Source organism: Coturnix japonica, chromosome 7, assembly GCF_001577835.2.
Source record: "Coturnix japonica isolate 7356 chromosome 7, Coturnix japonica 2.1, whole genome shotgun sequence".
Classification (NCBI taxonomy): domain Eukaryota; kingdom Metazoa; phylum Chordata; class Aves; order Galliformes; family Phasianidae; genus Coturnix; species Coturnix japonica.
In genome coordinates, this window is record NC_029522.1 from 17,159,366 (window position 1) to 17,176,378 (window position 17,013).

Here is a 17,013-nt window from a genome sequence, read left to right on the forward strand (position 1 = left end):
TTTTCCTATTTTAACATATGATCCATTAAAAGAGACAGTGATCCTACTGGTATCTTAAATTCCAGATAAGAATTTTATATTCCTGTATATGGTATTGTATCTCGTAAAAACTGAAAGAGGACCTATGATTTTCAACTCGCAGATGACAATGTTTTCCATTGTTGCCTTTAAAACCGATGTTGCTACCTCTGTCCCATCAACATGTCCAGCATGTCTGCCAAGCGGTCCCATGACACATTGTTTTAGGAGTAAGATATTGTCTTCTGATTTTATTCACGCTGTGGGAGGAGCTAAACTTCACAAAAAATAGTAAGGGACTGGGCTATGCCCAAATCAAGATTCTCATGTCCTCATGCATTTGAATATGAATACCACTATTTTCAAAATAAATAAGGCCTTGAGAGTCCTTACTCTGCAGTAGGAAAAGAGCAATGCAAAAAAATAAACAGACCTCAATCTGTAAATTAACAGTAACTCTGACTTCTGACATTCCTGCCTACAAGTCCTCTCTGTTTCATGCCTTGCTTCCCTTTCAGCACAGAAATGAAAGTTGAGATAAAATCTCTCTCAAATTCTCCTAAATGACAATTAAGCTACAGCAGCCACTGCAGGCATGGCTTTCTATCAACTGGTATATCTCGTCTGCAGTGGGGAGAGAAATGACCTGTTCTGATGAAATGGCTCTTTAAGATGGATGGTATTTGTAATGGAGATGCTGAGAGACATAAGAGTAGACATTTAGAATCTAAAATAGTATCTCACTACATAATTGCAATAGTTGTTGATCAGTGCACCTTTCATATTTTTGGGCTTTAGCTAGAAATCTGTGTCTGCTTTAGAGAGGATATTGCTTAGAATGATGGAAAATTTAATGATCAGAATTTTTAGATATGAATAGAAATCCAACTGTCATATTAATTATATTAATTTAGATTTCAAAATGTTTACTTTTTTTTTCTTTCTTTCTTTTTTTTTTTTTTATGAAGCCTTTTTAAAGCTTGGAAACACTTAAATACATTCTATTTTTTTCTTCTCATGACGAGGAGTGTAAGCACTGAATAGAAAGGAGAAAGGCCGCCTGTTTGCTTGAGATTTACAGCTCGCTATTGCAGTCTCAGAAATTAAGATGCTCATCTGAACTCTAAGGCTTTAAATATTTGCTTTTGTGCTATAATATATAGGGACATTCCTTTGAAAATACCAAATCACATAATCTGTATAATTAGCACTGAATCCCCTGTATAGTGAACAGTAATCTAGGAGAATTTTCTGACTGTAATCCCTGTTCCTTATGATAAATCTTCTGCATAGCCATTTAGTTATTACAGTACGATACAGTTAAGTGATTAAAATGAAAATGAAGCTCGTGTTATCTGACATTTTCAAACTGCGGTTTTGATGGACAATATGAACACGGGAATAGTGAAAGAAATTTTATATTCCTCCCATTTCACTGACCTTCATTTTTATTTCTGTCTTCTGCTCAAATATCAAAAGATCTAATGTAATAAAGGATGACAGGAAGCACATCTGACAAAACTCTCTCTTAAGTATCTCTGAATAAAACATTCAGTGGAAATGCTTCTTAGCACCAGCAGGATAGCATTAAAGTGTAATGGTTTTAAAGCAAGCCTAAACACCTTGCAGACAAATGACAGCTCTGGACTTGAAAATTAAGATTTGAGATAAGGCTACAGTGAAGTTATCGAAAGAAATGTACCCAGCAGTTGTCTAATGCACACTCTGGTGAGAATGCTATTTGTCTCTCAGAGAATGACCCGCATCAGTGATCTAACACTGCTGATGATGGCACACTGTGTAAAGCCAAAGGCCTGATCATATCGTCAGTCACACAGTCAGGGCTTCTGCATCTCCATTTTATGCAAAAAGTTGCCTTTGCAGATTTCTCTAGCACTGTTGGAGGGACAGAAGGAAAGAACTCTTAAAAGCTACTTTTGCTTTGCTTGTTTGTCTTCAGTAAAACCATACTAAATACTGAAAATAATGAAAGCCTATATTTTAGAAAAGCCATTCTGGACAGTGTTCACAAAACTATGTGTAACTGTTAAAGTCCAAAGTAAGAATGTTAAATTGCAGGAAGTTATTTGAAGATATCTGTGCATGTCTCCTATCTGAGGTGTGGACACCAGGTTTGTAAAACCAGGGACTCAGTACAAGCTGAAGTTGCTTTCTGTTGTGAGCCAGTCAGTGCATTTGCTCTTGAGTGTGTGCATTCACAAAGGCTGCAAAGTCCTTTGCACAACTTTCCTGCCATTCTCCAGCCTCCCCAAAGCCACAGCCCTGGGGAACATTGTGTCCTTCAGCCTCTCATGTTATGGCTACAGAATTCTTTGAGTTTTATATAGTGTGTTAGAATGCTGTAGATTGTAATTAATATTTCCACACACTGAACTGAGAAATATAGACTTTTTAATGTTATCTTCAACAGTTAAAACATAGGACTATAATATAACTGTTCTCTAGCAGCATTCTCAGTCAAGGAGGATCATGGGCAATGGATGAGAGCAAAGGTCCCCTTGTCACCTTAAGATTTGTTTTGCACGGAATCATTTTTCCTCCATTTTTTTTTTTTTTTTCTGAAGGGGATATCAATTACAATTGGAAATCTGAAAGTAGACTTCGATGACCTATGCTTAAAAATGTTTGCCCAGGGAGGCTGTGGATATTCTGTCCATGGAAGTGTTTGAGACCAGGTTTGATCAGGCCCTGGGCAATCTGCTTTAGTACCAGATCTGGAGGTTGGTGGTCCTGCCTGTGGCAGGGGGTTTGGAACTTGATGATCCTTGGGGTTCCTTCCAACCCAAGTCATTCTATAATTCAATGTAAAGTCAAGTTTAGTCACTGGGCAACAGTGACTAAAAGTGGTTTTTGTTTGGTGTATTGATAATGAAGGTTCAAGATAAAAGAAGTAGAAGTTAACAGATTAGTTTTAGAATTCTTTTACAACTTCAAAAGGAAAAACCTCGTTTTACTCTTAGAGGCTCTGGTTTCAGGTAATTATCTTAAAGTTCAGCTGTTTTTTATTCAGAGACATCTCTGGTCTCATTATTTTTATACAGACACAACTCCCATTGGAATCCTCCTGAACTCTGCTTCTATGACTGTGTGGGTTTAAAAGAGATGCTGAGATTTCCAGGAAGCTCGCTGTCACATTTATTATGCTTTGCAATATCTTCCTTTCCAATCCTCCTTTAGACCTACTGCCCAGATTTCTTTTGTTCCAAAAATCTATTCATTCTTTTTAAGAGAACAAAACTAGAGGGAAAAAAACCCTCTGTATCAAAGGAAATGGATACTTGTGTTTCAGTGAAAACTTCCTTTAGAAAGTTCTTTTAACGACTGCAATAAAATAAACGCTGAGATCTATTTTGGGTGGTTTGTAATGTATAGATACCTGATATTTTGACCCAATCTGTTTTAGGGAAGTCTGTTAACAAGAACGTAATTTGTTTGATTTTTACATTGATATGAAACAGCAGGAAAGTTAACTAGATGCTGAACCTATTCAAATTATAATTTCTCCTGGCAGTAGATCAAACAGTGAAATGATTTTTCCAGCCATCTCTACCCTGCCTCCTAACAACCTGCTGTTTCTTGCCACTATCATCATCGGAAACTTCTTTCAGACCACTGTTTACCATATAAACCAGGTATTAGCCAAGAAACAAGAGGCAAAACCGCTACAATGCATGCTCCCTATCATGTCATATCATATCATATATATATGTGATTTCCTGGGTGAAACAAACTTTATCCAACACATCAGGTGTCCGCAGGAAAGATTCTTTAGAGAAAATGGAATAACCTGATGACTGAGTGGATAAAGACAAAACTGTGTATTTATTAGAATACAGCTTCATCTCTGGCTTCATTCTTACAATGAAGATGAGCCTAGAAAACAATTTTCTTAGAATTACTGTATACAAATGATGCATTCAATAGATTAAATGTTAGGAAGAATAATAACTAATTGGGTATCTGTTGAGATTATCCCTTAGGAACTAATCATCTTCCTTTATGCCAAGATTCCCTTCCTCTCTAAAGGTGCTTTTTCTTTCAAATTTAGGAAGTGATTACCGCAGTTAATTTAAATCTGTTTGTGAGCTGTCCTTAGCTTCAAATCCATGCTTTCTTTTTCAGGCCTTGCTGGAGTTGCCTAAAACCACTTCTGTTCCACTGTCTGCTATTATTATAATACTGTCTCACAAATGTGTTATCTCTCCCTGCAGACTGAAACTTACTTAGAAAGTTCATTAATTAGTTATCACTGTCATTATCTGCTGTGCACTGCAGGTTGCTTTTGTTTGTTTGTTTTCACTAAACAGTGAGCTTTTCGGTTCAGGACTATATAATAGGCTCTCATTTTATATAGTAATGACAGGTAGGATTTGATATAAACAATAGGAATAATTGCCTTTAAATGCTTACTAATGCAAGTATATTGTGTGCAGTTATTTACAGCATTTAATTTTCCATTTCTTATTTTGATCTATAGTTTCTCTTCATTTTAGATTTTCACAGGAGAAGGCTGCCCAGGGAAGTGGTGAAGTCACCATCCCAGTAGGTGTTCAAGAAAAGGGCAGATGTGGCACTGAGGGACATGCTTAGTCAGCATGGTGGTGATAGGGTGATGGTTACACTAGATGATCTTAGTGGTCTTTTCCAAACTTTATGATTCAATTATTATTCAGCCTGTGAAGAGAGGCGCTGAAAATTTTTGCTCCTGCCTGCCAGCAAAAACTCATCTGATTGTTTGAGTCACTACTGGCTACTAATTTGATCAATTTCCATGTAAGATAGAGGTAATAGGACACTAATTTAATGTTCCCTTGCTTTGAGATACCCTTGCTATGTCTGAGCAGAGTATCAGAATTTCTGTTGTTAAATTTCAGTTCAGAATCTCAAATTTAATGTACTCTGACACAAATGATTTTGTGAACTTTATAAAGAAGGAAAAAAGTCCTACCCTTCACCAGAACTTTAATGACAGACCAGATGACACATCCCCCATAGAAGAAATAAGATTAAGCACTTTGAAAGCCAAGGCATTTCAATAGAAGTAAAATTGAGCCTTTCAGAGCAGACTATGCAATCACCCCACAGAGCAAGCAAATCACTCTGCTGAGTGATTTTATAATGTGGAATGTTTTTGGAGTGCTATTGCAAACTTCTCGTCATCCTCAAGTACAAACTATTGTACATTTGCTACAGAAATGACCCTATTAGGGACAGCTGTACAAGTGACAAATCTGCACGTAGATTGCCAAGTAAAGCAGTACAAATTAAATGCAGTAGCTGTGCTTTCTAAACCTTTCAATTTCATGAAATACACTTCTCTAATGATGCTCATGTTGTTATTCCAATAATAGATTACATCCAATCACTTGAGGATTTTAAAGCTAGTCTGGAAAAGCATCATGAAATGCAATTTATTGTGCATTTGCAGTCTATTGTACTAAGTGAGCTGGTAGGCTTTCCTTCCTTCTACAGTCTTTTGCTTCACTTTTGCCATTTAGCCATCAATCTGGGAAAAGAGATGCCCGACTATTCTGTGCTCTTCCCACAGGTGTGTAGGTGATGACTGCTATGATACTAACTACCACTCTCCAGTTCAGGGCCACACAGGTTTGTGGGGTGGTGGGAAAGGGGGCTTATGCGTACATAGTTAACTGAAGGTTGAAGAGCTTGGACAATTAAGGGATATTGACTGTGCTTCTGATTAGTGTTCCTCAGACAGACATGGACTAGTTCTGCTTCTTCCACAAGGGTAACAACAGCCATGTGGCTCCAGTCCAGAGCAGGTGTGGAGAAAGCTTGTGACTGCCAACAATATGCACTTCTGCCTTAACCAGCTGAGGTCGTGCTTGCCAGTTATTGCACCCTGACTGACTACATTACTCCTCTGAGGAAAATGGGGCTAAATTCTTCCAGCATTAACTAAAGCACTTTGAATATTTGTTTCCCATTATTATTGGAGCCTTACTTATCAGCTCTTTATAATCTTCACAAACATGGTTTAATAAAAATAGGGAAGAGATCAAAGTAATTCAAGTCTTGTGGCTTTGCATTGGTATACTTTATAAAGGACAAATGCCCCAAAGCTGTGGATCCCCAATTACAGAGCTTTCCCTATGCACGTAGAAGAAGCAGTTCTCATTCTCACTGCTGTCCTGTGCCACTGCCTATGGCTCACAGAGCAGAAACAACTGTGGCTTTGGGCCCCTTCTAAAGGCTGGCTTCCAAGCGTGTCTTTGGCTTGTGCTGACCAAGATGGGGATGTAAACATCTCTGTTCCTTCTCCCTGGCCATGGCTCTGCTTGAACAGCTCTGGCTGAACAGGTGTCCAAGTGGGAAAGGGAAAGGGATGCTTTCTCTCAGTGGTTGCTTCACATTTCCCATCACTGAAGCCTGACAGAGAGTTCATTATTTGTAATTGTGGTAATTCTGTGTTGCCAAGTCGTGCTGTAAAATGCCTATGCAGATCTATTTATGTGTGTACTGTGTTTCTGAACTGTTGGAGGCTTTCTCAAGACGGAATGTGCAAATTTGGTCTGGTCTTATGCAATTAGTGCATCCTGAGTGCTGATATGGATATGATGCTTGATGTGCTGCCATGGCAGCCTTGTGTGTTTCACAAAGCAGGAGGTGAGAAAATGGCTGTGTCTGTGGTACACCCTGCGGAGCAGGGATGGGGGCATTTGCTTCATACCAATGCATGCAGGATGGGCAACAAACAGGAGTACTTAGAAGCCATTGTGCAACAGGAAATCTATGGCATAGTTGCCAGCACTGAAGCACGGTGGGATCACTCTCATGACTGGAGTGCTGCAGTGGAGGGCTCTAGGCTTTTTAGAAGGGATAGGCAGGGAATGAGGTTTGGTGGGGTGGCTCTCTCTGTTAGGGAGTGTTTTGATGTGGAAAAATTTCTTCTTGGAAAGAGTGGTACTGCGTGGACTGAAAGCAACTGTCAGCCTGCTGTGGCTGGTGGAAGTGGTATGGCATGCTGCAGCTTTCGTTGCATCAGCACAGGCCACTGCCCTTTGTGCTTGGCTGAAGGAGTTTTAAAATTATTTTTATGGCAAATGGACATGGGGGGGTAACTATCCCTGAGCAGATCTCACTTGTGGAGCTACGGAAGCTGTGGAAAGGGGAGTGAGGATGTGAAAATTCAACCCTAAAGATTCCCTGAAGAGCCTGAAGCAGTTTTATCCTTACACTGGAGTTAGAGCAAGCCTAATTTTCTCTCATTGTTTATTATACTAGCATTTGCTTTGAAATGCTGCTTTATTGGTTCATTAAATAGCATGTCTCTGTATTTATTTTCCATAAAAAGTGTTTCCAAAAAGGTCCTAAAATTCCCTTTTATATCACCTGATTTAAAACAAACAGCAGAACCATAATGTGCTCTAACTATCCTCTAACCTAAAGCATAGCAGTAGGGTAGCTTATTATTATATTTCATTAACTTGATAGTTTGGAGGACCAAATGGAAATGTTTACAAATGAAATACAGTAAAGCAGAACTCAGTTACAAGCAATATATTTTTCCTAGTCCTTTCAATACATTTATCCTTCTGCTCTAATGTAACAGGATCAGCCTTTCTATTGCAGAATGTTTTCATGGTATCATAAATGGTGAATGCAGTGTTCTATATGCATAGCATAATTGATGTTAGACTTGACTTGGTTTCACGCTGCCTTTTTCACTGAAGTCAATAAGGTTACACGGTTAAGTGAGAGCAAAATGTATTCCCTTCCATTTAGACAAAAATGGCAAATTACAGTTCTGATTGCTTTTGGGAACACAATGAAAGTCACAATAAAATTAAATTATAATTTATACATTGGCCTGAGACAGGAAACTTCAGAGTGCTTGGGAATGTTACAGAAAAATGCAGCTATCAGTGTTGAAATTTTGGGCCTGTTTCTTCATTGCATCTTCATCATCTCATTACAGCTTGTTACAGAACTTGAGACCTGATCCCCTGTGTGATCTCACACAAGAGGAAAGCAGGTTTTTTTTTAGTCAAGGGACCTAAGTAAAAGTGTGCCAGACTATTTTTCCCAAAGATAATTTAAAAAATGTAGCTGAGTAAAATTATTTTCATAAGATTTTATCTTTTTCAAACTGCAACTAAGAGCATCTCATAATAATGTACCAGGATGATGACATTATCACCATAACCATTGTTATCTTAACTCTGAATGATTTTTACAAGTCAGTATGTCACACTCAAGTCACCCAAATAAGAGACCACTTTCTTACCACCAATAGAGCTGTATGTCCTTGCTCAGAGTTGGATCCGAAATTATGCCTGACGTTTTAATTTAATTAGGTAAGTGCTGTACTATGCACCAGGACAATGGGATATCATCCGTATGATAAAGCATCCAGTTTGCTACAGAAATGTAGCAAACAACAGTCTCTAAGAAGTGGTGCTTGGCAATAGTACAGATCTGTGCGGCCTCCAAAGGACAGGCGATGCTCTGGGCATGTCTTGAATATAGCATGTGGGGGGGGAGGTGGTGCTGAGATGAGGAATTTGTACAGACATCAGAATCTCTGAGAAACTTAGGATAAAAGAGATTGTGAGAGGAAGATGGAATGGTGTTGTGTGTGGAAAGGCATAAAAGTTGATTCTCAATAGAGATTATCTCCATATGTTCAAGTTTATATAGTAAAAAAAATAATTTAGTTTTTAGTACCAGTGTAATATTTCTGCAGAAATAGATATTATGCATAGGAAAAGTCTGGAAAGATAATCGGCATTGTCTCACCCTTGCATGACCAGCTACTGTTAATATCACACTCATGGACCTGGTAGTGAGTAGGTAGGTGTATGGCATTGCCCAAGGTTTGCATTCACAAAGAAAGGAACATGATAACTTTTGGCTCTGATTGCTTTCTACTGAGCACAGAAGCTGTATGGGCCTTTCTGAGTGTATGCTAATATATGTACATTTTAATACTGGTAACTTATTTTCTTTCAGAGACTCATAGAACAATCAAATGCCCCCAGCTACTTCTCTGCTTCTCACCTTGCAGAGAGCAAATGTAGCCTGTTTAAATGGATTAAAGAAAAAATGGAGATTGGCCACAAGAAAAATAAGTTCTATAGTTGATTGGGTCAAGAAGAGCTCAGGGACACCTCTTGGATGAAAACAGAATGACATTTTCATAGCAGAGACAGGAAATTTGATCTAAAATTGCTAAAACAACTCAGGAGCCTACGAGATACAAGTAAAAAGTAAGGTTAGAGGCAAGTGAACCTGAAGCTGTGAAGAGCCTTGTGTGTTCAAGGCTATGTTTCTTCACAGCAAGATAGATGGGTTGGATCACTACAGTTACATTAACCTGTAAAGCCTGCTTGATACAACATCTGTTTTCCCCTTACTGACTTTCTCAGGTGACCCCTCTGCCCATCTGGCAGACTAATACATCAGATCAAGCTCCTGGACTGACCTGTTGCCCATCACTAATTGAAATACATATGAATTTGCAAGAATATGTACAGTAACAACAGTAAAACCAGACTCATATTTCAAAACCTTAGTAAGGCAAGAGATTGTGGCTTAGAGTTACAATTTTCAGAGAATACTCTTACAGTCTCTCAGCTGCATCTGCAAAGGTAACCGAATAATATACATTCCTTACACAGTAAGAGCAACTCAGAGTGCTACTGATGCTATGAGGAAAAATCTAAAACTGGTTGCCATGTCTGTAATAACAAGTATGCCCTTTACATCTCTGTTCCCCATAATAACAGTTATATCTTTTGGTACAAGTGCTCAGATTCAAACCCCCAGTAGGATTCTCCTGACAAGCAGAAATTGATGCAGCTGCCTCTTGCAGTTGCTGGGAAACAAGTTATAATGATCATGGGACACTGGCAGGTGAGAAGAGGAGCTGTGTGAATACAGAGTTCTATTCCCCATTTACTAACTCTTAGGAGGACGACAGCCAGATGGAAAAAATCAGAGCAAATGGCTTTAAAAAGGTCACAAGATAGAGCAGAAAGTCAGTGCCCACCATACACTAGTGTAGCTCCAGCAAAACCTCAGGGATGCCAGTTCCCAAGGTGCCAATCTAACAGACAGCTGCTTTGCACAGCAGTAAGTTAGTAGTGCAGGGGAGGGAAGAACCAACCATACCAATCCCAGCTTGCAAGCTGTGCAGGTATAACAAAGAGTAAAGGATTAGCCCATGCCTGTTAATTACTCACACATGTGAGAAAGCAACGTGACTCACTGAACCTATGGCAAATAATTTGTGTAACATATGTTTGTGTGAAATTTTATGCCCACGTGTAGAGAACTGTATATAAACACACATATAAACATATATGATTAGTGTTGAATGTTACACTTCATTTTGAATTTTGAAACTGATTTTTTTGCTGCTCTAACGAAAAGTTTAGCGAGGAAGCAGAAAATGCTCCCTTATGTGAGATTATACAACCAGTCTTGACCTCATTTTTCAGACTTCAGTCAAAATGAAACCAAAGCAATTGACAGCTATTGCTTTGCACAATAATTCCTTATTATGAATTTCATCTAATTGGCTATGACTATCCATGTACTTTCAGGTTGTTTGTGTTCTTCTATTATCTTTCCATTTAAGTAGTATAACAAGTAGTGGCTTTATACATTGCTTTCATCATATTAAATTTGTAGTTTGTTTTCATGAAGGTGTTAATTCTCTTTCTGTCTGGGTTCTCAGTGGGCCTGCAGAAAGGAATGGCTCAGGTTTTGATTTATTTCAAAATGAGCTTGCTGAGGGCTGGATTCAATAATACAATCCATTTGTCTTAAGCACTGCAAAGCTCATGCCCAAGCCCCGAAAATCAATTTTTGAGAGACAGAGAGAAGTTGCATAGCTGTGCAGAGGTTTGAGCTGTTCAGAACTGCTTAAAAATAAATAAATAAATAAATATTTTTTCTTTCAACCATTCTCTAAATGCTTATAGATTTTGTTTGCTTGTCTTAATGGGATGCTATCAAGTATTTAAGACTTTAACATGAATCCTGTAGGCAGGAAAAAAGTGGAAAATGTTTATAAACCCAAATAAGAATGTATTTCAGAATTTAAAGTAAAATCTGATCAAAGTGGATTGATTAGAATTTAAGATGTCTCTGACAAAGATGGAAATTAAACCAGAACTTGCATGTGACGTTACCTAGAAATAGTTTAATGCTGTGCTTCTGTGCTGACTGAATGCAAAATATGAGTAGCGTTGCTGTCAAAAAGCAAGTCTGGAACTAAATTTAGGGCTGATGTGAGAGGCTGATAGCACAGCAGGCATGCAAAGATGAATAGAACACCACAGATATTTTTGTCTGGCGGTGCTGCCCCGACCTCAGCCAGCAACAGCTCCTCCCAGCAGAGCGGCCCCTGCTGGCTGGGAGTGTGGTGGGAGCTGTGCGCCTACCTGCTAGTTGGATGGCCAAGCAGAGTGCAGCAATTGCCCCTCTGGTGGTCTGCGTGCACCCACTGGCCAGCGAGGAGGAGTGTGGGCTCTGAGGGGTGTTGGCGGTGGCAGCCATTTTGGAGCTACAGTGAGGTGTTGAGCTGAGGTAGCTTGGTCGCTAGCAGGGCCATTCGCATCTTGCAAGATTTACTCAAATTATAGAAGTTTATAAAAGTATTTGTGCGTGAAACTGTTCCAGATTTGTGATGAAGTTAAGAATGAAAATGAGAGCTGGGGGCCTTCTAGTTATTCAGCCCTTCCTTCAGCCACAGAAACTGGTGTCCTGTAGGACAGGCTGATCCTAGACTTGGGTAAAGCCTGACTGTGATAATCATAAAAAGTAAACACAAAGCCTTGTGGATTATATTATGCAAAGTACAATGAAGGAACTATAGTACATTTCTAATTTGCAGTACAACAGGGAATATCTCAAAGGTTCCTGTTTCCTTTTGCTTCTGTGGAGCAAAGTCTGGATGTTCAATATGTGTACTGTTAATCTGCTCAGTAAGTCCTTAGAATGTTAACATTTGAGTGGGTTTGTTTGAACAGAATAGAGACGCATTCTGCTCACTGGAAGGTTTCACAATAATTGGTGATAATAAAGCTGAAAAATAATTTAAATAGAATTTCATTAAACGTGAGAGAATCCGTGTTTCAAGAAATATTTGCATGTGAAGCTTCTGTGTCTGAAAGGTGAAAAAAGAGCTTAAAAGTGAAGAATTATACACCAGTGAGACTGTAGAAGGCCAATAGGAATTTAATTCTATAAATCCTGTAGGAGTTACAGGCAAGATTTCAGGTGATAAAGAGTTTTTGTTGCCCATTGGAGTTGAGTCCCTGAATTCGCAATGGAAGTCTGAAGATTTGCATTTTCAAATTGCATTTCTATAAAAAAAAATCTCTGAATGGAAGTCTATCATCTTGATTCATGTAAATGGAAATTAGATTATGCTGTTGACTTCCCCACAACCTGCCCAGCTGCCTAGTGTAATGCTCAATGTCTGTACAGTGACACTGCTTGAGACCAGGTGAGGTAATGAGACCCCAAGGCCCAATTTTAAGGCAATGAATGCTTAAACTATTCAGAAGAAATAGTGCAACATTTTTGAACCACAAATTTATATGAATTTATTTTCACCACCTAGCACAGCAAATCTGTCATATGGAAAGAGTGCGTACGGACATGTACAGAGTGGCACGGCTCATTTCAGGTTTGCCTGACGTGCAGAAAGCCTGTTGTTGCCCCGCATGTGTAATGATTATACATTAATACATATGCTCGTTGCGTGCACTTGCCAAATGCCTCCAAAAATCAATGGCAACCCTTACATTGTTGAAAAATTTTAATATTGCTGTGTACTGTTATTTGAAATGGATCTCTGTGTTTGTTTCTTCTGTGACCCTGCAGGCTGTTAGGCATGAAACTAATTAATGTTTTTAGATCAAAACTAAACAAATGTTTGTACAGGCTAAGACTGTAATCCACTGCAAGGATTTTACATCTAAAGTGAGACAAGCTTTCATCCCATGTCCCTTCAATAAGGGAGATGGATACCATGTTAAAGGTGAAATTTAGCAAATTACTTGTCTTTTTGTTCCTTGTTCTCTTCATAATTTCTTAGTGATAATTGGTAATACACGCGTATTTTTAGTAGCAGTGACTGTACTTGTAAAGTTTTAAGAGGCAAGAATTGTAGCACCGGAATGACATATAAATAATGAAAATTGACGTAGTTTTCTTAAAAAGCAGCTAAATGGGGAATTCATCAATATACATCATCCTAGTTATGCCTACAACTTGTGAAAGGAATAATTTATCATTAATGTAGTCTCTTTCTGTTTGTTTAATATCAATAATTAGTTTTTGATTTCTCAACAGTGTTTGTGTTTATTTGGCAAAATTTCTTTTGTGCTTTTATCTCAAAGAACCACAAATTTTCAAATACTAGGCTATGCTACTTAGCTGAGCCTGATCGTACAAGCAAAATCATAGTACTTTATTGTCTCTAGAACACATTTGTGTATATGAATTTACCATCTTATTTTTGTGAATGCTCATACATTGTTTTGAAATTTACCTTATATTTGTGCCAACAAAACTCGGATATGTGAATATTCTAAGGATATGCTAAAGAGCCTGAAGAAAGTCAAGTAGGTGACTTAAAATCTGAAACAAAACTGGTACTTCTTTATGCAATTAATAAGAAAATGGTGGACCGAGATTTTAGTTAATCATTTTCTCATTAGTATTAATATTGAAAAAATACTGGAGATATAATACAGAAAACCTTTGAAAAAGGGTGAATTACTGTTAGCTTTCAGGCTTATACAGAGAGTACCGAATACATATTTAGGATAGATTACACAAGTTGTGTACAAGTGTGATTCTGCTGCTACCTTGTGTAAGTAATTTTCCTACTTTTTAGAAGAGGCTGTTTTGTGTTGTTTTTTCCTGTAATTTAATGTGTGATTTATCAGCTGCATCTCTGACACGACCTTGATAAACTTGAACAACTTTGTACTATGGTACCAATAATAGAATATTTAACAGTTGCAGAAATAGATCTAAGTTGTTTGTTGTTGTTTGATTGTTTTAAAATTAGGAACTCCTACCTAGATTATAGATTACAGGGAAAATAAGGTGATTATAACCCAGACCTGGCAACATCTGTTACTACAGATACTATGTTTTATTTTTTTGCAGGGGGTCCACTTTACAGTGGATCTTGACAGCAATGAGCCTTGAAAAAAATGAACCTGCTGGGATGCTTTTGTTCTGGAACTGTACTGAAATCATCACAGTGAACTGATTTATATGTAGACTTACAGGTGGCTTTACTTTTGGGATTTTACCCTATGGCAAAATTGCTTTTTTAACCAACATTCTTCTGTTGGTTTCAGAAAATTTCTGATGCCTCTTGCACAAATATTTCATTAAATAGACATGTGAAATCCATGGAGATGTGGAGATATTCCAGTTGGCTAATATTTTATTTTTTATCATTCACTCAGGTGTTATATGTATCAACAATTCTACACATGGAGTCATGAGACACAATGATCATTGACTTCCTACCTTTCCTGTGAACCTAAATCTAAAGGACACAATGAAAAATGTAACTCACAGCCAAGATGCCTTTGGCTTCCTCAGCCACCACTTCATATCAGAATATCTTGAGAATCAGGTTGGTTTGACTGACTATTATGTTATCAGAGAAATATATCACAATTAGGAAGCCCAGAAATAAATGCAACTGTTTCCTGGTCAGTGAAGCATGAGATTAAAGGCTGATGCCCAAATGTGAGAATCTAATTAACAAGATGATTTATGTCTGTGGTACAAAAGTACAATGCTGCTATTTATGTTACATATTCTAGCACAGCGTGGTTCTCATACATGTAAATGATAAAATAGTTTATTATGAGTAATTAAATACTTGTCTGGAATAACAATGCACAGTGCTATAAAGAAATGGCAAGTGAGAAATGCAGTGCAGAAGTGCTGCTTATTCTTCAGTTTCTGTTGTTTTCCACACTGAGCAATATACACCAAGAACTCTAGTGATGTAATGTAGTATGGGTACTACAGTTTCATAATTTGGAATAGGTTTGGGGATAAGTTGATTCAGTAGTTATATGGCAATTATATCAGTAATTATAAGGGCCGAGAGAAAATCTAATGTACATAATGAACATAAGGTAGGAAGAGTCTTGTCTTATGCAGATGTTCGCAGCTGTAATGTGCATGGGACACTACTGCAATCTATCTCCTAGAATTAAAACAAATAAAGAGCAAATTGTTCTTTTTTTTTGTGATATATTCCCTGAGGAATTAACCTATGAAACTTAAAGACAGCTTCATAAGAACAATGTTATTCCATAAGAGGCATTTTGGTGAGGGATAAGACTTGAATGCTGTAGAGTCATTTTGAGAGAGGTTTTTTTCATAGGTCATTTGTTTGAGTGATTGGGATTTTACACAAGGAGTGTGGTGAAATGCATGGATTTATTTAATGTGACTTAATGTGTAGGGTTTTCAGATTGTTTTCACTTTATGCCCCTTTCTGATTTCCTTTTGGTGACTCCCCAGTATGTGTTTATAACTCCTTAGGATCATCTCTAAGCTATGCAGGTCAGTATACGAACATGTATGTCTATGGTCTCTGTGTACTAATATACGATAATCACAAGAATGGAAGAATAGGACTTTGCTGTTAGGTGTGGGGAACAGGGAAAGTGATCACAGAGATTGTGAAAATGTATTGATTCAGGACAATGTGGAAAAAAAAGTACGTCTAGAGCAGCAAGTAAATATATCCCACGTTAGCAGACTGTTATCTAAGCCTGGCTTTGTGATTTCTTTTTTCATTGTTTCCTTCATCTTACAGTCATATAATTAAGTGTTCCTAGCTATCAGCTTACAAGGAGGGGATTTGAATGAAGCTGTTTAGAAATTTGGATGAGGAAATAGCATAATTGTATGGTTTCATTGTTCTTTGTTCTCACCAGTACTTGTTTCATCCTCACAATGTATCTGTCTGGTCTGGTCACTTTTCCTCTTTACAAGATGCTGTTCTCTTGTCGTGACATCTGCTTGCAGTCTTTGTTATGGATTTCACTGCAATGCTATTCTTCCAGATGCTGCCAAAGGCTGTTATTTCGGGGGAAAAGTCTATTTTAAAAAAAAAATAAAATCCAATTCAGAAGGTGTATACATGAAAGTGAGCATTAGTAATCATAAGCATTCTTGAGTTCTGCTTTGCTCTCTGATTTTATGGCATGAGATAAAATGTCCTTTTAGAGCATATGGTTACTGTGACCTCTCCTGACACTATTTGATATTTTCCAATATTATGATAGAATTTTTGGAGTATTTTGAAGTATTTGTAGCATCACTACTAGTTGTTACAGTATTGCTTTATTGCTTTTTCTACAGTGTTGGCAGAGACCAAAGTCCATTTCATTCCCTTCTGTTACTTTTCTACTTAAAAAAAAAAAAAAAAGAAAAGAAAAAAAAAAAGTGAAAAATTGAATTTTGTGGTAAGATTCATACCACATCAACTCTTCCTGTTATAATTTAGAAATGTGTATTTCTATTCATGGGAAGAGACTAAGAAAATGGCTCCAAACAAGGAGTCAGATGGGAAACAACAATTTGCACACTGAGCAGTCTCGACCCTACATATAGTCTCTTTTCAGTTGCTGGAACTACTGTGTCACTATGACTTATAAAGAAAAGCATTATAAACAGAATGACCTGTTTCTTTTTTAATCCTATCTTTCTTTTGCTTCTTTATCCCTGGTACTTCATGCTTTCAAAAACCTCCTGCTTACACTTCAGCTTTTAAAATTCCTTCTAGAAAATTTATTCTATTAATTAATCAACCAAAAGCAGATTATTCTACGTCAGTCTACATAATCTACATAACTATACAGAAAATTTTGTAAAATCCTATTTAAGATGAAGACAAATAAAAAGATATTGGTGAGGGAGCATAAAACCATGGAGGACATTGAGGACAGA

At 37.6% G+C, this 17,013-nt stretch overlaps 1 protein-coding gene across 1 annotated transcript in view; it reads right to left on the reverse strand.

The window, feature by feature from the left end:
- Positions 1-17,013, reverse strand: part of B3GALT1 (beta-1,3-galactosyltransferase 1) — a 150,827-nt gene that overhangs the window by 20,354 nt on the left and 113,460 nt on the right. The window contains exon 5 of the mRNA XM_015868611.2: positions 15,996-16,161. The gene's annotated coding sequence lies outside the window, so the exon portion shown is untranslated. The remainder of the gene's footprint in view (positions 1-15,995; positions 16,162-17,013) is intronic.